At 43.3% G+C, this 22,166-nt stretch overlaps 1 long non-coding RNA gene across 4 annotated transcripts; it reads left to right on the forward strand.

The window, feature by feature from the left end:
* The first annotated feature begins 5,518 nt into the window (after window positions 1-5,518).
* On the forward strand, window positions 5,519-16,219 carry LOC147984572 (uncharacterized). Of its 4 annotated transcripts, none has more exons than XR_015616120.1 (5): window positions 5,519-5,748; window positions 5,837-6,331; window positions 6,845-7,251; window positions 7,335-7,559; window positions 8,445-8,934. It is a non-coding gene; the product is annotated as an uncharacterized LOC147984572 (long non-coding RNA). The 4 variants fall into 4 exon arrangements; XR_015616121.1 differs by having other exon boundaries at window positions 5,848-6,331; XR_015616119.1 differs by lacking the exon at window positions 8,445-8,934 and adding an exon at window positions 15,918-16,219 and having other exon boundaries at window positions 5,524-6,331.
* The last annotated feature ends 5,947 nt before the right edge of the window (window positions 16,220-22,166 follow it).

The raw sequence follows: 22,166 nt of genomic DNA on the forward strand, positions 1-22,166 counted from the left end.
AGAAAAACTGGAGCATGCAAATCAGTTAATGAGTAGGCATGTTTACGAGCTCGATGCACTCACTACAGAGCATGGCATGACACACTAAGCATACAACCATTAATAAGACATGGATAGGATCTAGACATGGCAAGAACAACAACATAGCATGCACGGATCAATAGAAACATCCTCGGCAAAATCGCTAACAAGTCAACAATCTGCCAGGATACACGATATAGCAAAAGTAGAGCTTGATTGACTCAAGCTAGGTTGCTCCATAAATGCAAACAAAGACATGGATGGATATAGCACCACAATGTTAACAAAACATCCTTACTGATCATCCTTAAAAGAGGCACGGATCACTAGGAAACAACATGAACATATGGCATAACAACAAAATCAGGACAAGGACTTAGTGAAATTCTAAGTCCCTGAAATCAGCATTACCGATTACGCTACTTTGCAAGCTTGTGCTAGTCACCACAAATATCACAAAAATACATGGAAAGCACCACTGTAAAGATGGCATGGCATATAACAAAACACATGTAGAGCTCAGGATCATAGCATGCACACATTAATCATGGCAAAAATGACAAATAGCTATTTGCTGAAACAGATCTGACAAATTACTCACATGGCCCTCTTCCAACAGCATTTCGGGCATCAAGATGAGCTCAAATGAAAATAATGTAATGAGATGAAATGATGTACTCGTCGAGACAAACATTTTGATATGCTACACGCATGAATCGGAGCCACGGATGATGAGTTATGACATGATGAAAAATGCAAAAAGATTATGGAGGGAGAGGAGAAACTCAACCGAGGTGATTTTTAGATCTGAGATCCAGGGCAACTGTAGCAGCTCGTTCTCGCCGGAGAAAGGGACGTCGCCGGAGTAGAGGTTGCCGGAGCCGGATCCGGGTCGGAGTAGGTGCGGCGGAGGGCGGCGCCGGCGAGAGGCGGTGGTCGCCGGCGAGGTGGACGGGAAGGCGGGCGGCGGCGTTCCCGGCATGGAGGCGGCGATGCGGAGCCGCGCGGTGCTGCAGCGAACCGGCACGGTGGCGCGGCGAGCCGGCGCGGAGGGCGACGCGCCTCGGGCGGAGGAGAGCTGGGCGCGGGGAGGCGGCGACCGGGCCCGGGAGGGCCTCCCGCGGGCCAGGCGGGCCGCGGCGGATGAGGAGGTGGCCGGGCCACGTGGCGGCTTCTGGTAGGCTGGGCGCGGTGGCGCGGGGCGTGTCCGGCAGGAGCGGACACGTCCGGCGGCGGCGGAGACGAAATTTTTAGGGTTATGGGTGGTTTCATCCGCAATTTCGGGAGGGGATCTATTTATAGAGGTAGAGGGAGCTAGGAGAGTCCAAATGAGGTGCGGTTTTTGGCCACGCGATCGTGATCGAACGACCGAGAGGATGGAGTGGGTTTAGCTAGGTTTTGGGCCACTTTGGAGAGGTGTTGGGCTGCAACACACACGAGGCCTTTTCGGTCCCTCGGTTAACCGTTGGAGTATCAAACGAAGTCCAAATGTCACGAAACTTGACAGGTGGTCTACCGGTAGTAAACCAAGGCCGCATGGCAAGTCTCGGTCCAATCCGAAAACGTTTAACACCCGCACACGAAAAGAGGTAGAAAGGAACACCGGGTGACATAGGAGCGCCGGATTGCAAATCGGACAACGGGGAAAATGCTCAGATGCATGAGACGAACATGTATGCAAATGAAATACACATGATGAAATGATATGCAATGCATGACCCGCAAGCAATGACAAGGCAACAACAGCGAATAACTGGAAAACACCTGGCACATCGGTCTCGGGGCGTCACAACACTCCACCACTACGAGAGGATCTCGTCCCGAGATCTAGAATGGCACCGGAGGGAAAAACGGGAGAGAAAGAGAAGAGGTAAAACTAAGTTGCTTCTTTGACCAATGAGTGAAACCAAAGAACCTTGAAAAGGTTAAACCATTTTGAGAAAAGAATACAACGTAGATAAATGAAGTTGAAAGCACTCCGTTAGCAAAGAGGAACAAGGAAGAACAACTTTGGGCAGCACTCCGGTTGAGAAGGGATGGAAGACTTTACAAGCTGAAAAGAACTTGAGCCGAGGACACAACACTCTGGTTAAATGGATAAACATGAAAAGAACAAGATCTAAGATGATGAGAGAAAAGAGCAACATCACAATGCCTCCGGATGAAAGAATCAAAGGTAGATTGTCGGAACAAAAGAGCGGAGAAGAAAATTACAACTTCTACCACAATTGAACTTGGAAAGCATCCTTGCAAGAAAGGATTGCGCGGGGTTGTTGGGAAAACAACAACGAAGAGGGTAAGCTTGTAGTGGGCTTATGGAAAACATCTCTAGAACTTGAGGTGAAATTCTGCCACTAACGAAAACAATATTGGATTGATAAGAACAAGAAGACGAGGAACTCATACCACCGGGAGGATAAAAGAAGGACTTGGGTCATTTATAATCACCATAAATAGCAACAATCCTTAGGTAAGGCTCTAGGTGAAATATAACCCAAGATAACTCCAATGACCGGATTGATGGATTTATAAATACCTCATTCTTAACAACATGTGAATCATGAAACATGAACTCAAATTATCAAGAATGACATAATACCACCTTCAATGATACAGAAGAAAGATTTGCACTCCAGATTGCAAAAAGAAGAAAACTTGAAGTATATCTTGGCGAATCATAGCTTCGAGAGATATCTTGAAGAACATTTGAAGAATGAAAAGACTCCTTGACGAACCACCATGAGGAACTCCGGTAATAAAAGGATGATTAAACGAAAGGAAAGAGAAGTAGAAAACACAAGGTGAATCCTTGTAATGATTAGATGGGTCTTCGCGACGAGATAAAATGGAAAACCTCGGAACTCCGAAAAAAGAAAGATGAAACAATTAAAATAGAAAATTTGAAAAACCTCCGGAACAAGGAATTAAATCACTTGGAAGAGACAAGAATAAGAATTACATTATGCTTATCCTTCATCAATTTAAATTGATGACGAGCAAACGGATTTGGCATACTACTTATTCTCGAAGAAAGGATTAAGATAGATATCGTGCCAACTTGGGAAGGTATTGAACGAACCACCGAAAGGGTTGAAACAACGAATAAATTGATATGATAAAGAAGGAAGAGAAAACTCTTGAATGAACCACCGTAAGGATTAAAAATGAAAGTGGGAAAGGCACAAATCACCGAAAAGAAATGGAAACGAATGACGATACTTGAGGGGATTTAGATAGAAGTGAACGAAGAGATCGTGAACTGATTAGATAATACTTGAATGATGCCCCGGTAAGATTTAGAGAAAGAGAGCTGAAAGCTGAGAATGAATACTTCTGAGGTGATGGGCTCCGGAGAATCAAACTGAAAAGACTTCTGAAATGATCCGGATGGATGAAAAGAATTCTCACAATCAAAACAATTATGGGAGGATGGCATCAAAGCTAGAATCACGAATCTTTGGGAGAAGGGATAAGATTGCAGAGAAACTCTTCTTCGGTCCTCAAATGTTGATAATGACGACGAGAAACGCCACCATGAATTGCTGAGATACTCCGGGATGAAAATTAGAAAGTTGAACCAACGATGAAAAGAATTTGAAAGATCTTGGTGAAAGACATAAGACTGATGACAATTCATTATTATGTCAAACTTCGAAAAGAATTTTACGGATATCTCCGGGAGAATTAGAAGAGTCAGGTAAGATCCTGGAAAAAGACTTGTGGGTTAGGGCCCACTCAAAAGAAAACACCGTTGAACAATTTAAAAGAAAGATTGCACCGGTTGAATTAAATGGCTTGAATGAGATAACAAACTCGAGATATCTTGAACACTCCGGAACAAATGAATAGCGAAGAGTGGATGATTATGAGGTGCACCGGTATGATAAAACTTCTGAAACGAGGAAAAGGATATGATCAACACCAAAAGCTTGAATTGAATCCACCGGAGAAGAAAACGAGTGAAGAGTGACGAACTTGAAGCTCCGTTAGAATCTTCATGAGAATAGCCAGATAAGAACATTGACGGAAAAAGAATGGAGAGGCTTCTCATCAATAAGATGATACTGGATTATGAAATCTTAGTCCTTGAGGAAAAAGGGAGGGTGGGCGGGAAAAACAAAGGCAACTTGGAGACGGATGAAACAAACACCGTTTAACACCAGCACACAAAAAGAGGTAGAAAGGAACACCGGGTGACATAGGAGCGCCGGATTGCAAATCGGACAACGGGGAAAATGCTCAGATGCATGAGACGAACATGTATGCAAATGAAATGCACATGATGACATGATATGCAATGCATGACACACAAGCAATGACAAGGCAACAACAGCGAATAACTGGAAAACACCTGGCACATCGGTCTCGGGGCATCACATGGCTAGCCCCCGGAAGCCGCCGGCCCGAATCATAGACATGCGAAGAGCAATACGCGTAGAGGGAAGTGTTCAGATACTTTTGCATCACCAAAAATTATGACAAATTACCGTCCGTCCTATATCACATGTGCCCACTCCGTGTAAAATAAACATGATTTTATCACGCTCCTAGTGTTCAATAATATTCACGCCACACCGTTACCGCAGAATGTTTACCGTGTCATCGCCGTTGGTGAGCGGGGCCACACCCCGGAGTCACGTGTTGCCTCTTCAGACATGCCACCACACCTTAAGGCATGTATGAGGGCCGCACGCGACGCTCCGGTGGCATTGCTACCCCCCAAGGCCCCCGTCCCGCCTAACCCTGGAGCGGTTGACTAGGAGATCTAACCCTTTGACTTTGTGTGGACGGGGGTTGATCAATGGACCTCTCCACCCAGTTGTGGTAGGTTAGGCCATAGGAACACTTCGGAACAAGGTCCAGGCCAAACCTACCGCAAGATTCCCTCCGCGTCGACACGAGCGGCCGTTTCCCCCCTCCATGTGTCGGCGACGTCATCGTCCGTGAAGGGGGTCACACTCCGGAGACGCGTGCGGGGTGTGGGCACCCGCCACCACACTTCTAGATGTGTAAGATGCCCCGACGCAATATTTGACGGCATGGCTAGCCCCCGGAGGCCGCTGGCCACAATCGTAGACACGCGAAGAGCAATCCGCGTAGAGGGAAGTGTTCAGATACTTCTGCTACACAAGGCCTACGCATGTCGCGAGGTTGCGACTTGCATATGGCCCAGTGTTGGTATGCCATGTCACAATGACCTAATATATGTACGAAATAACAAAATAAAGGGTGATTTCAAATCTAAAGCAATGAAATAAAAAGGAATACAATAAATACAATAAAAAATAAAAAAGTTAAAAAATATATAATAAAAGAAAATACAAAAAAGATTGAGAAACCAGTTGGGAAATACTTCTTTAATGAAATAGAACGAATATATATATTGTAAACCGTGTGTAGTTCTCGGCTTATCCTAATAAAAAAACAGAAGCACAAAACGCGGGACTTCCCTAGTAGGAAAAAGAATGCGCGGGACTTACCAAAACACAGGCGCGCTCATCTTCCCCCAAATCTCCTCCCCATGCTGCCCCCACCTCGCGCACCCAAAATCGCCCGCTACTCCGCTGCCTACACCCACCGTCGGCCGCACCGCCACCCACCCCCGCTCTACCCCCCTTCTCCACCAGATCCACACCCCACCACCTCCCTCGCCGCGCATGAGCTCCCCCGAGCAGGCCCTCCGACCGGCCGCCACCGCCCTGCCCCTCGCTGTCTGCTAGGGTTGAGGTCGTTGGCCTTCTCCGCCGCGCCACCTTCCCTCCACTGGCAGGTACATCTCTCTCTCTCTCTCTCTGACCGGCTGTGTTCTCTGTAGATCCGGTTTAGCTCCTCGAGCGGCAAGGTGCTTGCCAAGGAGAAGGATGCCAGGAAGGTGACCCAGATCCGGTTCGGCTCCTTCGGTGGCAAGGTGCTCAGCTCCTCCAGCGACAAAGCAGCAAGATGTTCTCTGTACACGGTTTTGGTTCAGTTTGCATCTTCAGTACATACACATGTTTGGCCCAGTTTGCATCTGTCCATTACAGTAGTTTTGTAGTTTTATTTGACGCAATTTTGATGGACACAACAACAAGTTTATGAGATACGGTATGTTCTTCCTTGTGAAGAGCTTTGATGATTAAAGAAACAATTTTTCTCAATGTTTGACTATACACACTACTGCTAGTAGAAACTAATAAGCCAAATAATGTGCAAGGTGCTCCGGTGGCAAGTTGCCCCTGCTGATCTCCTCCTCCTCCTCTGCAAGGTGCTCTGTCAGCAAGGTGCCTCTTCTGGTCTCCTCCTCGTCTGCAAAAACAACAGCAGCAACCAGGTCTTGGTTCTGCTCCCTCCCCCAATTGCATCTTCAGGAACCAAAATGATGACAGTACCTATGCTAGGCTATGGGAATAGAGAAGAAACAATACCTATGCGGAGTCAAGAACAACAACAGCCTCATATTTGAAATTTAATAACTTAAGATTGAAATTCAATGATCTGAAATGATTGTACTAACTAACAATTATTAGGCTATGGGAGTCGAGAAGAAACAATACCTATGTGGAGTGGAGATTTTTCTTCTATGAACCTTCTCAAATGATCGAAACCCAAGTTCATATATCCCTGCAAATTATAAACCAATATACAGTTCTCATCTTGCCAAAAAAATGTGTGTGAGTGTCCACTGACTAAAAGAAGCACTTAAATAGTTTGTAATTTTATTTGAATGTGATTGTGATGGACACAACAAAGTGTATGAGATGCAGCTATTCCTTGCGAAGAGCTTTTTGATGATAAAAGAAGCATTTTTGTTTTATGTTTGATCTCAGTTTGCACTTTATTATAGGACATGCATTATTTTGAAGACGGGACCGTTGTTGCGGGGCTTCTTTTTGGAGGGACAACTGGCACCGAGCCACTCAATACATTTATGGGATTAAGTATCTCCCGCTTGTCAAAGAAACTGAAAGGGGGTGGATCAACGAAGGTGCTAGCTTGAGGATTGATGTATATGGTGGGAAGTTCAAACAACATAACGGGCCTGACTCTGATCCGGCCTCATAGGACATTGACGCTATGATTTCCGTCTAGTCGGGACAAGGCAAGAAGGGTGGCCAGTTATACATCGGCCACGGCGCCATTCGGAAGAAGGGCATTCCGAAACTCTCCCACCTCCGTGCTACCGCGTCGAGTTCAGGTCCTGCTATAGAGCGTTGCCCACAGCCTGGGTTACACATGCTCCATCAATTCAAGGTATGTTCTGCTTCATTGACTTTCCTTGTGATTTCTTCTTTGTATTGCAACGATGGTGAACTTGTTGCGATGGCATATTGTAGGCCCACCTAGAGGAAGAAACCAGGTTGCGGCAGGAGGCTTATGCCAATGTCGTGCTTCAACAGGAGAAAGCCATGAAAATGCAGCAAGCTCTATTTCAACAGCAGGAATTCAAGGCTAGACTACAGGCAGCCTTGCAGGAGACGTTCGCTCAGTTCAGAACTAATATGCAGGGTTCCACTTTGTCGGATCTTCCATCACTTCCACCTCTTCCTACTTTTAAATTTGTAAGTCTTCCAACTTCTAAACCATGCATCTTACCATCCTGCTTAAAGATCATGCATCTTACATCACCGTCTCGTGCTTGAAGTTTTCTCAGTCGGGACAAGGCATCAATAATAGTGTGGTAGGTGGATCTACACCTGGCCAAGCAAGCCCAGTGACACCCACTACGGCTTATGTCGCTTCGACCTCCCCGCAACAATGATCACTCGAGGTAGTTGTTTATGAGCATGTCTGGTTATTGGCCTGGCCGCTGCACGCCTGGCCTGGGCTCTGCCTGAAACCTGCCTGGTATTTGTTTGGATTGTATCCTGAAAAACAAGATGTCTTCCTGGTGTGGGACTCCTATCAATATGATTAGCCTGGCCCTAGACTAAAAAATAGAAGAAAGTAAAATACTCAGCCCAGGCAACATGATTAGCCTGGCCGAGGCATACTTTTTCCACCGCCTGGCCATCTGCCTGGAAGTAACGACCAGCCATGAGCAGTACTATTCATTGAGTAAAATATCTTTAAGCACTAAACGACAAAATGGCCATTCAGGAAAGGAACCAAACACATGATCCCAGGCAAGCCTGGTCAGGAAGAAAAAGCTCACCATCCCAGGCTCATTTTAGGCAGCCGTTTTTACCAGGCACAATGTCCAGGAAAGGAACCAAACAGAGCCTATGTTTGTGCATTGTTGATGGTTACGTCTTATTGTTGCTTGTGCTTCTCAACTTACAACTTGTGCATTGTTGATGGTAGAGCCCACAAGTGTTGATGCTTATATTGTTCATACATCTTAGCTTCAATCTGAACCTTATATGTTGATGCTTGTTGAGTCTAGTGTCTTATCTATCTTTGCAACTTAACTTTGCAAACTCATTCATGTGATAATTGACTTATAGGTTTGCATCATGGATGCCGTTGTGAAGTTGGGAGTGGACATGCATGCTGCGGTGGAGCTCATTGCATCTTTTAGGTTAATGCTTGTTTTTTTGAAAAGGGGGGACTCCCCGGCCTCTGCATCAGAACGATGCATACAGCCATAAATAAAAAATAAGCAAACAAGGTTCAACAAGGTCTTAGAGTCTCAAAGGAAAAAAATGCTCATAAAGAGCCAAATAGCTAGAGACAAACTAGCCAGAGAAAGCCATAACCGGCAGGCATAAGAAGAAGGTAGGTAAACTAATTGCCTATCCTATTACATGACCGCCATCCAAACCGGTTGAATATATCCCATGCTACCATCTCCCAGCGGATAGATCCTGTAACTAAACGCTCCCTAGCCTCCGTCGGAGTGAGTAGCGACCACATACGGATCAATGCAGTGGCTCGGAAGATAACCTGTAAAAAATGAATATTTGTTGTTCTGTTAAAGACCAAATAATTTCTGCAGTTCCAGAATGCCCACAATAAAGCACATAGTCCTACTCGAATGTCTCTCGCTAGTTCGGACTCTATCCCGTTAAGCCACGTTCCAAATAACATGCTGACAGAACTCAGAGGAGAAATATTAAATGCAATGTGGACCGTACGCCATAAAACTTTGGCCAACGTGCAATCAAGAAGAAGGTGTTTGATAGTTTCATCCCGATCACAGAAGCTACACCTAGTAGGTCCTGTCCAATTACGCTTTGCCAAGTTATCTTTGGTTAATATTACTTGTTTATGTACAAACCACATAAACACTTTAATTTTCAAAGGTACTTTGACATTCCAAACATGTTTGGATCTAGGAATAGAGCTTGAGTTGATAACATCAATATACATTGATTTAACTGTAAACTCTTCAGACCTAGTAAGCTTCTAGCATAACTTATCGGGTTGTTGAGACAACTGAATCTCCATCAGTCTGCTCACTAGATGAAGCCATTGTTCCCAACGATTGCCAACTAGCGTTCTCCTAAACTGAATATTAAGGGGGAATCAATTGTAGTACCGTTGCAATGAAGACATCATGTCGTTGAACAATACCATAAAGAGATGGATATTGAATCGCAAGGGGGGTCTCTCCTAGCCAAGTATCTTCCCAGAATCGTGTGGTAGCTCTGTTACCAATAACAAACTTTGTCCTGTTAAAAAGGCTACTTTGACTCTCATAATACCTTTCCAAAAAGGCGAGTCAGTCGGCCTCATAGTCACCTGGGACAAAGTTTTGGAGTGGAGATACTTACTACGGAGGATCTGCGCCCAAGTGGCATCGGTCTCGACGGATAACTTCGACATCCACTTGCTGAGAAGACATCTGTTCTTAACCTCAAGGTTCTCAATTCCAAGACCCCCTTGGTCTTTCGGTCGACATATAATATCCCACTTGGCAAGTTTGTATTTTCTTTTGAGTTCATCGCTCTGCCAAAAGAAGCGAGAACGATAAAAGTCTAGTATTTTCCTGACTCCAACTGGGACTTCGAAGAACGACAAGAGAAACATAGGCATACTCGTGAGGACCGAATTTATCAGAATTAACCAACCTCCGTATGACATGAGCTTGCCCTTCCAGCAACTTAGTTTCTTTTCAAAGCGGTTCTCGATACACTTCCATTCTCTGTTTGTCAACTTACGATGGTGGATTGGTATTCCTAGGTATGTAAAAGGTAAAGTCCCCAAATCACACCCAGACAATTACTTATAAGCCTCTTGTTCGTCCTTGTATCTACCAAAATAGAACAATTCGCTTTTGTGAAAATTGATCTTTAACCCGGTCAATTGTTCAAATAAGCATAACACCAGCTTCATATTTCTCACTTTTTCCAAGTCGTGCTCCATAAAGAGGATCGTATCATCGGCGTACTGTAAGATAGACACACCACCATCAACAAGATGAGGTACCAGTCCACCCACCTGTCCAGCCTCCTTAGCCCTTCCTATCAGAGTTGCCAACATATCAACTACAATGTTGAACAGAATAGGGGACATCGGATCTCCTTGTCTCAGGCCCTTATGTGTCTGGAAATAATGACCTATGTCGTCATTTACTTTAATTCCAACATTCCCTTTTTGCGTAAATGACTCAACCTGACGTCGCCAGGCTTCATCAAAACCTTTCATACGCAAGGCCTGTTGAAGGAAAGACCATTTGACTTTATCGCACGCCTTTTTGAAATCCACCTTAAAAACGACTCCATCAAGTTTTTTCGAGTGAATTTCATGGAGCGTTTTATGAAGGACCACAACCCCTTCTAGGATGTTTTTGTCCGGCATGAAAGCAGTTTGGGAATGCTGCACCATAGAATGCGCAATCTGGGTGAGCCTATTAGTCCCAACCTTGGTGAATATTTTGAAACTAACATTGAGAAGGCAGATCAGCCTGAACTGCTCAATCCTCACAGCCTCCGTTTTCTTAGGAAGCAGGGTTATTGTTCCAAAATTCAGGTGAAATAGCTGAAGCTGTCCAGAGAATAAATCATGGAACATCGGTAACAAATCCCCCTTAATAATGTGCCAGCATTTTTTATAAAACTCCACTGGAAAACCATCTGGTCCAGGAGCTTTATTATTCTTCATCTGTGAAATAGCATCAAACACCTCCTTCTCCGTAAATGGGGCAGTCAAAATTTCATTCTCATCAGCAGCAAGTTGAGGCACATCCTCAATCCTGGACTCATCCAGGGATACGCAACTATCCTTCGGGGTCCGAACAACTGCTTATAGTATTCGGTAATGTAGGTTTTAGGTTTTCTTGTCCTAGAATTGTCCCTTCATCTTGTTCAAGTTGGAAGATTCTCTTCTTTCTATGCTTGCCATTAGCGATCATGTGAAAGAAATTGAGTATTTTCGTCCCCCTGGATGACTTTGCGAACCTTAGCCCGCAAAGCCCACTTCAATTCCTCCTCACGGAGAAGCTCTTTCAATCTCATCTCTGCCTCAAGCTTTGCATGAAGCTCCGTGGCAGGAACCATCGTGGACTCGGCTTTGAGGTCCAAGGACTGAATAAGTGTAAGGAGCCTCTCCTTTTCAACCTTATACATCCCACTAAGATTCTTAGCCCACCCACGCAAAAAACTTCTCAAGTGTCTTAACTTATTCTGCCACCGCTCGACCACAGTCCTACCTCCTGCATCCTTAGCCCATTCCCTGGCTACCAGATCGAAGAAGCCTTCTCGTTCAAACCATGCCATTTTGAACGAAAATGAATTTTTGTTCCCCATGCAAGTGGGCTCCCAGAATCCACAAGCACAGGCGTGTGGTCAGAAATACCACGCGAAAGCGCCTGGACTATAACCAAGGGAAATTTCTGTTTCGAGTCGGTTAATGCCTGGTGTCAACTTGGAACTCACGGGCCTTTCATTTGTGAACTCTGGATGCATATGTATGTATGTTGTTATGAACCTTCATTGGATATGTATGCATGTGCGGACTTGGAACTCACGGTCCATTCGTTTGTGAACTTGTGTTGCGTATGTATGCATGTGTGGACTTTGAACTTAGGGCCGGTTTTCGTTGTTATATTGTTGTTGTGAACCTTCGTTGGATATATATTGCTAGATATATTTTGGTTGATCATGTATTCCTGGATATGTATATTTTGCTGCTCCCTGAAGGAAGCAAATTGTTTTTGCTATATGGCCTGTAAGCCGAGTACCCCAGCGAACAGCACCCTGCTTATAGGTCATATATGCCACGGGTAGGCTATAAGCCATGTACCTCAGCCAAAGGAACCCAGCTTATAGGCCATGTATAAGCCACCGCATGTAACTCAGCCAAAAACACCCGGCTTATAGGCCATATGAAAAGCCACGGGAGCCTATATATAAACCGTGTACAGCTTCTATAAGGCACTCGGTTTAAATATAACCCGTGCGGCTTGCGGAGGCACTCGCCTTATATATAAAGCATGCATTGAGAGGAGGCACACGGCTTATAAGTAAACCGTGTAGCGCGCATACGCACTCGGCTTATACAGACTGTAACACGTGGTCGTTAACACCCGGTCACCATCACGTTACTTTATTAAACCGAGAGCCTTGTGAAAACACTCGGTTTATACATAAACCGAGCTTTTTTGTTTGGGCACTCGGCTTATACCGTATAAGCTGGTCACTTGTAAACTGTGTCCTATAAGCCGGGTATTTTACTTGGCGTTAACACAGGGACTATGGATGTTCTGGCTTCTTCGGAGGGTGAGTTTCACATTAAACTCCATATCCGAAACAAAGCTGACAACTTCACATGGTCCCTCGTCACCGTGTATGGGGCAACCCAGGATGAGTTCAAGGCTGCTTTTCTCCGGGAATTGGTTAATCTGGCGAAAGATAATCCCTATCCCATTCTTATTGGTGGGGATTTTAATTTGCTACGATTTCCAAATGAGAAAAGCCGTGGTAGGTTTGATAATCATTGGCCTTTCCTTTTCAACGCTATTATAGACAGTCTAGATCTGCGAGAGGTTTCCATGACTGGAAGACAGTTCACTTGGGCGAACAGTCTCCTGGAGCCGACATATGAGAAACTAGATCGCGTGTTAATGGATACCGACTAGCAATTCAAATTCCCAATGGTCTCTGTTCGCGCTCTACCTCGTATAGAGGCTATCCCAGACCATGCACCCATCCTCTTATCTACTGGATTGCCACGACCGCAGCACAGACGCAAGTTCAAGTTCGAACTGGGATGGTTGCATCGGGATGGATTCCAGGACATGGTCAAGGAGGTGTGGGATAAACCGGTTGCCGGACTTACCCCAATTCACAAATGGAACAACAAAATGCATGCTTTACATAAGTTCCTTCGTGGTTGGGCTAGGCACACTGCGGGTGTCCTTAAAAAAGAAAAGCTTCGTCTTTCATCTATTATTGATGATTTAGAAGCTTTGGTAGAGATTAGACCTCTCTCTGAGCATGAAATAGAGATCAAGAGTCAATCAAATGCCCAGTTAGCTCGCATGCTACGTGAGGAGGAACTTAAGTGGTACCAGCACTCAAACTCTTAGTTTATCCTGAAAGGTGATTCGAATACGAGATATTTCCATGGTGTCGCCAATGGTAAACACCGGAAGAAACTTATTCATTCCCTACGTCAGGAGGAGGGCCCGACTGAAGGGCATGAGCAACTTAAGTCTTATATAACTAATTATTACAAAAATCTATTCGGAACCCCTGAGGAAGGAAACTTCTCGATGGATGAGTCTCGAATAGATGACATTCCGCAAGTTTCTGATGCAGAAAATAGCCTTCTAACAGCTCCATTTTCTGAGGAGGAAGTTAGAAAGGCGGTTTTCCTAATGGAGCACAACAAAGCTCCGGGTCCAGATGGTTTTCCCCTTGAGTTCTACCAAAACTTTTGGGATGTCATCAAACATGATCTCCTACTCCTGTTTGGCTGCCTTCACGTTGGCCAACTAGAGTTGTTTTGATTAAACTTCGGTGAAATTATTTCATTACCTAAGGTTAATGAGGCTGAAAGGATACAACAGTATCGGACAATATGCCTCCTTAATGTCAGTTTTAAAATCTTCACGAAGGTTGCGACAATTAGACTACATTCGGTTGCTGAACATGTGGTTCGTCCTTCTCAAACTGCTTTCATGCAAGGCAGAAACATCCTAGATGGGGTTGTTGTCCTTCATGAAACAGTCCACGAATTGCATCGGAAAAAACTAAATGGGGTAGTTCTTAAAATCGACTTTGAAAAAGCTTATGACAAAGTCAAGTGGTCTTTTCTTCAACAGACTCTCAGAATGAAAGGATTTTCTGCAGAGTGGCGCGCAATGATCCATAGCTTCGTGACTGGAGGTAGTGTTGCCATTAAAGTCAATGATGACATTGGTAACTATTTTCAAACGAAGAAAGGATTTCGACAAGGTGACCCAGCATCACCCATGCTATTCAATATAGTGGCAGATATGCTAGCGGTCATGATTGAGCATGCTAAGGTTGATGGCCAAATTGATGGGGTGGTGAATCATCTAGTTGATGGTGGTCTCTCCATCCTTCAATATGCTGACGATACAATTCTCTTTATGGATCATGACCTCGAGAAAGCAAGAAATCTGAAATTAATTTTATCAGCATTCGAGCAACTCTCAGGGCTTAAGATCAATTTCCATAAAAGTGAATTGTTTTGTTTTGGCGAGGCTCAAGATGAGGCCCATCTGTATGCTGACCTATTCGGATGCGGGTTGGGCCAATTTTCGATCACTTATTTGGGGATACCGATACATTATCGGAGACTCACAAATGCTGAATGGAAATACGTCGAGGAGAGACTACAAAAAATGCTTAGCAGTTGGAAAGGTAAACTGCTATCTCTGGGTGGAAGGTTGGTCCTCATAAATTCAGTACTAAGTAATATGGTACTATATATGATTTCCTTATTCCAGTTGCCGAAAGGAGTATTACATAGATTGGATTACTTCCGATCGAGATTCTTTTGGCAAGGAGATAGCGAGAGAAAGAAATATCGACTGGCTAAATGGAGTGTGGTTTGCCGTCCAAAGGACCAAGGCGGGTTGGGTATTCATGACCTTGAGGTTAAGAATAGGGCCCTTCTCGGCAAATGGTTGTTTAAGTTATTGACGGAAGATGGTGTATGGCAAACCCTCCTTAGAAGAAAATATGTGGGTTTAAAGGCGGTATCACAAGTATACTGGAAGCCTGGGGACTCCCATTTTTGGGCGGGACTAATGGCAACGAAGAAACATTTCTTCCGCCATGGGTCCTTCTTGATTAAGGATGGATCGGAAATTAGATTCTGGGAGGATAAGTGGCTAGGTAATGCTACACTCCGTGAACAATATCCAGCTCTATACAATATTGTGCGTCACAAGGGTGATACTATCGCCAAGGTTTTGGAATCATTTCCGCCAAATGTGACGTTCAGAAGGGAATTAATTGGACCTAGACTCCAATCGTGGAACATACTACTCCAGCGGTTAGCCACATTACAGTTGTCACAAGGGTCCGATGTATTTCGCTGGAACCTACATGGGAATGGGCAATTCTCAGTGGATTCTATGTATAGAGCTTTGATCTAGTCTGACGTGCCAGTTGATAATAATAAGAAGATCTGAAAGATGAAGATACCTCTTAAGAATAAAATCTTTGCATGGTATCTTCGTCGCGGAGTCATTCTTACTAAAGATAACCTTATTAAGAGGAATTGGCATGGAAGTACACAATGTGTCTTTTGTCCGCATGATGAGACAATAAAACATTTATTCTTCCAATGTAAATTGGCTCGTTCTATATGGCCAATCATCCAAATAGCGTCTGGCTTGTATCCTCCTTGTAGTGTTGCTAATATATTTGGCAACTGGCTACATGGGATTGATCACAAGTTTAGAACTCTTATCAGGGTGGGAGCGCTTGCCGTGATTTGGTCGCTTTTGGCTATGTATAAATGATAAGGTTTTTAGTGATAAAAATACTTCTCTTATGCAGGTTATCTACATATGTACCGGGACTCTTCGTTTATGGTCCTGTCTACAACGACTGGAGAATCGAGACCTGTTTATGGAGGTGTGTACACGATTGGAGGCTTCGGCGAGGGATATTTTTATCCAACGTGGGTGGCAGCATGATCTTAGGATTGGACCACCTTCAGTTTAGGCGTTATACAGATCGCATTATCCTTGTATATCGCCTTATTCTTTTATTTTGCCTTGGTGTGAGAATTTTGTTGGCTGTGTGCATCTTATTTATGCAGAGATCGGGTGTAATGCTTAAACCTTTTAAATAATAAAGCGCCCCTTTTCGAAGAAAGCCGGGTATTTTACTCGGCTTATACATAAACCGAGTTTAAACAGGCGTAAGCCGAGTGTATTAGATACACGGCTTATAAGTTTTTCCTGTAGTGTCCACACGCCCTCCAACGACGCTAGACGCATCACTGGGATGGGGACTAGGCGGGGAGGACCTTATTCCATCTTCAAGAAACTGTCGCTACCTCTTCTTCTTGAACGTAGCACAAAGCCTAACAAAACTCAGAAAAACACCTAAAAACGAAGCCCTCCCGCCAGCAAGGGTTGGGATACAGCACGCCTCCATGGTCCAAAGACCATAGGAGGCGAGGTGGACCGCCGACACCGCCGACAAGAGGCAGAGAAACACTAGATGAGGGTTCTCATGAGGGGAGCGAAGGGGTATTCACAGTCTTGGTTTGTTTTCTATTAAGATAAGTCTATATTATTATTTATTTAAGATCAAACAGAAAAATGATAAAACAAGTACAACGCCCCTTTTTGATATCAAGAGACTTTATTCCTCAAATAATGGAAAGATCGTTTACAAGGGAAGATTAAATAAAGTCAGGGGTAGCATCCCAAACACAAAAGGTACAGGAGTTTAAAGCATATTTTGCTATAGTATTCGCCACCTCATTGGCTTCTCTAAAACAATGTGAGAAATTAACTTGGCCAAATTCCTTCATCAGTTGTTTACTCTCCATCATCACTAGAACGGAAGGTCCTGCATAATCGTTCTCACCTTTCATGGCATCAACAGTAAAAGAGCTATTAGATTCAATTATCAGCTTGCTACAGCCAATGCTCGTCGCCAAATAGAATCCATTTCCGATCGTAGTCATTTCCGCCGAGTCTATATTCGGAACGTGAAGCATGAGCCATGAGGCAGCCGCAATAAAATTACCATTCTCATCTCGGGCCACTGCGCCAGAAGCTCCTGATAATGTTTCAGCGACGAATGAAGCATCAACATTTATTTTAACAAATCCTTTGGATGGCTTCTTTCACATCTGATCCAGTTTACGCTTTCAAGGAGATCAAATGGTATCAAGGTTCAAAGGCACAATTTCTGGTCCAAGGCGACCACAATACGAAACACTTCCATTTGTTGGCCAATGGCAAACATAGCAAGGAACGTAATTTCATGCTAAACAAGGATGAGGGCCAAATTGAGGGGACGAGCCTTCAAACATTACATCACTAATTATTACAAGATTTGTTTTTTGGACCTGCAGTCAAAAGTAATTTCTCTCAAGACAAGTCATTCATAGATGACATCCCGCAACTCTTAGGCAGAAAATGAGTTTTTAATAGCTCTGTTCTCTGAAAATAAAAATTGGGATGATGTCTTTCATACCAAACATAACAAAGCTCTTGAGCCGGATGGCTTCTTGGCCAAATTTTATCAAGCTTTTCAGATGTGGTTAAGGGGGTGTCGTACAATTTTAACCAACTGCAATTAGAAAACCTTAACATCGCTCATTTAAACTTCATTGAAATTATCTTACTACCTAAAATCAAGGATCCGGATCGGATACAAAAATTTTATCCATAACGTAATACATTTACGGAAACACTAACATTCACGCATGCGGGCGTTTGCATCTCGCCCATACGCATGGATCCGCGTCCGTTTATGGGTACATGAATCTTGACATGTTTGTGGTGTCACATAGAATTGGGCTGGTGTGTGGGCATTCACTCGGTCGCCCACATGTCTGTTTCACCACACGGAGGGGTCGGTGTCTGGGCGTTTAGCAGTTCGTCCACACGTCAGTTTTCACTCACGCACAAGAGCTGGTATGTGGGCATTTGTCATATCGGCCCACATGCTCGTCTCTTCTCCCACACCCAAGCTGCCAGTTGTCATGTGTTTTGTAGTGTACATGGCAACTACCCTAGTGTGCTTGTAAGCAGATAACAACTCTTTTTTTTTACCCAAACATGTCAGTTGCCATATGTTTTGCAGTACACGACAACTGGCCTAGTGTGCTTGTAAGCAGATGGCAACTCTCTCTTTTACCCGAACATGTTGTTTTGCCATGTCTCTTTTGTAGCAACCTCTAAAGTTTTCAAATCATGGCAACTACAGTAAACCAGATCATACATGGCAACAGCTGCAGTTGTCCAAAATGGCATCTGACACTTGACCTGAGATGGCAACTGCAGTTGAGCAACCATGTCAACTGCAGTTGTCCGACATGGCAACTGTAGTTCAGCAACATGGCAACTGCAGGTAAACGGACATTGAAGAGGGTCCGGACCATGACAACTGCGGGGACGCGTGGTGACTGTCACGCTGGGCGTGCGGGACCGTGAGGTAGGTGGCTGAGAGAGATCGTGTGGGTGTTATACATTTCGCCCACACATAGGCATGTGAGAGAGACCGCAAGGAGAAAAATGCGTGTGGGCGCTAAATTGTTTTGCCCACACATAAACGTGTGGACTGATTCTCTTACACACCACACAAAACGTGTGGACAGACCTCTTAACACCCACACGTATAACAGTTATCATCGTCCTACATTTAATATCATATCAAGATTACACTAATGGCCGTAATAATTCACAATTAGTTAGTGTTTTAGGTCCAGTCCAGTTCATGTTTTTTTGGGGGGGTTCCAGTCCAATTCATGTAGTTAAACGTTTCCGTGTATGTACCAAAGGGCGCCCCTATGTCTCGCTTACTGAGAGACAGAGCGAAGCCTCGCATTGGGAGCGCACCAGATGGGCCGGCCCTTTTTTCATATTTTCTTTCTTTTCTTTCTTTTGATTTATACTTACAAATATTCTAAATGACTATATTACAAAAAATACTTTACATAAAAATATTTTAAAAAGATATTAACCAAGCATTTTAAAAGTGGTGAATGTGTATAGAGAATGTTTCACATGTGTACAAAAAATGTATACCAAATATATAGGATGTGTGTGAATAAAAGTTGATTGTCTATTTTAAAATTTTAGTCAAATTTTTTTAAAAAAATCTTATACAAGTATTTTAAAAATGTTGATCAAGCATTTGAAATTTTTTTAATGTGCATAGAAAAAATGTTGACCATGTATCAGAAAAAGATCTTGTATTGTATTCAAAAAAATTTAAACTTGTATTTAAAATTCTTGAATCAAGAATTTGAAAATGTAAAATATGTATAGAAAAAATGTCGACCATTCATTAAAAAAATTAATACTACATGTGAAAAAATGTTAATCAAGAATTTGAAGAATGTTAAATGTGTATATAAACAATGTTGACCATGCGTTAAAAAATGTTATCTTGTATTTGAAAATTTCTAATCAATCATTTGAAAATGTTTAAAAGTGTGTAATGGAAAAATGTTGACCTTGTATTAAAAAATGTTAATCTTGTATTTTAAAAATATTAATCAAGCATTTGAAAATGTTTAAATGTGTGTTTAGAAAAAATGTTGACCATGTATTAAAAAATGTTAATCTTGTATTTGAAAAATACTAATCAAGCATATAATTTAAAAAAAAATTGTATGAAACAAATGTTGACCATGTATTCAAAGCATTAAATGTGTATTAGAAAAATATTTTTGAAGTATAAAAAAATGGAGAATGAAAACTAAAAGAAACAAAGAAAAACGAAATAAGAAATAAAACCGATAAACACAATGAAAAAACAAAGACAAACGAAAAGAACAAAAAAAACAGAGAAGAAAAAGAAGAGAAAACAAAAATTGAAAAAATAATAAAACAGAAGAAACAGAAAGAAAATAAAAAAACAGTGAAAATAAAGAAAGAAACAAAGAAAAACCGGTGAAAAAAGAATGACAATACAACAACAAAAAGACCCAGAAAAACCAGTGCAAAACTAGTTCTTTTACCCTCAACTATGTCGCGCCATAGTAGTTTATACGAAAGTGAAGCTAGTTAGTGGCTAGCAGCGTTGCTTGTCAGCCAGGATCGAATCCAGGTTTCTCACCTTTTTCTTCTCCCTTTATTTTAAACATGTGTTAATGGGTTAGCCCAGTAGCTACAGTGCGAGGCATTTGCTTCAGCGAGATGGAACTAGCACTTTCATGAAGCGAGATATAGTCACCGTGTGTACCAATGCCCAACTAAACAAGCCCATGATCAGGTCATCGTGGCTAAGCATATTTTTCCATCTCGTTGCCCCATGACCTAGCGCCGCACGTCGTCTCGGATTGGGTCGGCTGATCGACGTGGTGGTTTTTCGCTTCATTTGCGTATGACTGGCCGCCACCGTCGTCCATCGATTGCCAGTCACCGGGCTGTAGGAGACACACACACACGGCCGGCTGTTGGGTTTCTACTTTCTAGTGTGCTACGGTGTTAATCATGGCTGCTCTATCTCGATTGCTTCTGCGGAGGTGTTTCTCAAGTTCACCACTGCGTCTACTTGATCTGCGCTCTAAATCTAAAGGTAAATCGATGAGGTAATTGCACCAGTGGTGTCTAAATTTATCATGGATGTTCAGTTTAGTGCATGAACTTGAAAAATACGCCGAGCTGGTTCTAAAACTTAACAGACATGTGCAAATCTACGTTGCACCGATACGGCGATACGAGTACGGCAATACGGGATACGGCAATTTCTAGAAACAGCAATATGCGATACGTCGAGTATATATAAATAATTAACAAAAATGACATGTAATAGAAACCAACATAACAAAATGTCCTCGACTCCATTAGTTGCCTGATTGCCTCCAAGCCTCTTTTCTTTTGTCTTGAATGATCCAGGTCCTCAACTCCTCATGGTGTATGCAAAATAGAAAATACATCAACAAGCAGCAACATCAGCTAGCAATTTTATCCAACAAACAGCAACAAGCAGCAGTAGATAGAAGTGATAGCCTCCTTTGTGCAGCTATTTCTCTCGATGTACTAGTACTACGGACGCCCGCAAGCACAGCCAAGCAAGAATACAGCAAGCACAGCCAAGCAAGAATCCAGCGAGCAGGCAAGCATACATCAAGCACACGGCAAGCACACATCAGACATCACTCGGTGCTCGGGGAAATTGCCTTTGCGACGACGGCGCAGAAGACTCGAGGAGGAGAGGCAATTCCAGGCGGTGGGTGCAGCGGCGGCGAGCCACTCCAGGCGGCGGAGGCGACGACGGCGAGCCACTGCACGTGGCGGAGGCGGCGAGTAGCCCTCGAGCCCTTCCTCATGCAGAAAGAGAGATTAGGTTTAGGTGGTCGTAGGCTATCGGGCTCGCTCGGCCGCCTCGCCGTGTCCCAGGCGTGTCCCGAACGTGTCGCTACCGTATCAGCATTATTTTTTCTTTTCTTTTAAATAAAAAAACACAATACTTCTTTGATATGCATATCCAAGCCGTATCGGCCGTATCGGCGTATCGGAGCCGTCCGAAACGGCGATACGGCACTTTCCTGGCGTATCGGTGCTACATAGGTGCAAATACGATGCTAATCTCACATGTAGACGTATAGTGTGCTCACATGGCACTGTATTTGGCTGACATGGCATGGAGCCTGCTTGTAGCAACGAAACATTATCACTCTAATAAAATATATAACTCTATGGTTAGTGGGTCCCTTCTGTCAGTATAGAAGGAAAAATAAATTTTTAAAAGTTACACGAACAAAGTCGTGCGACCTGAAGATCCTGCGAGCAAAAGCTTCAAGACAAGCCATGCCGACCAGTACACCAGTTATGCTTCTACGAAAACTTTGCCTCGTCCTGCTTATTAATATTTTTTTGAGAAAAACTTATAAATGAATTATAAACGCAAAGGCTTGTGGTGCTTAGATGGGCTGCAGCCAGTGGCTCATTTAGCACATGTTAACTTAAAAAAAATTGTAAAACACATCTAAATTATAGTCATAATAATAAATATTAGATCCAAATGTCATGTCTTATTAATAGTTGACTTGTGTATAAAAATGTTTGTATTCACTAATTTTTTTTAAAAAACATTTATTGAACATTCTTA

Source organism: Triticum urartu, chromosome 2A, assembly GCF_056163025.1.
Source record: "Triticum urartu cultivar PI428250 chromosome 2A, HENAU_Tu73, whole genome shotgun sequence".
Classification (NCBI taxonomy): domain Eukaryota; kingdom Viridiplantae; phylum Streptophyta; class Magnoliopsida; order Poales; family Poaceae; genus Triticum; species Triticum urartu.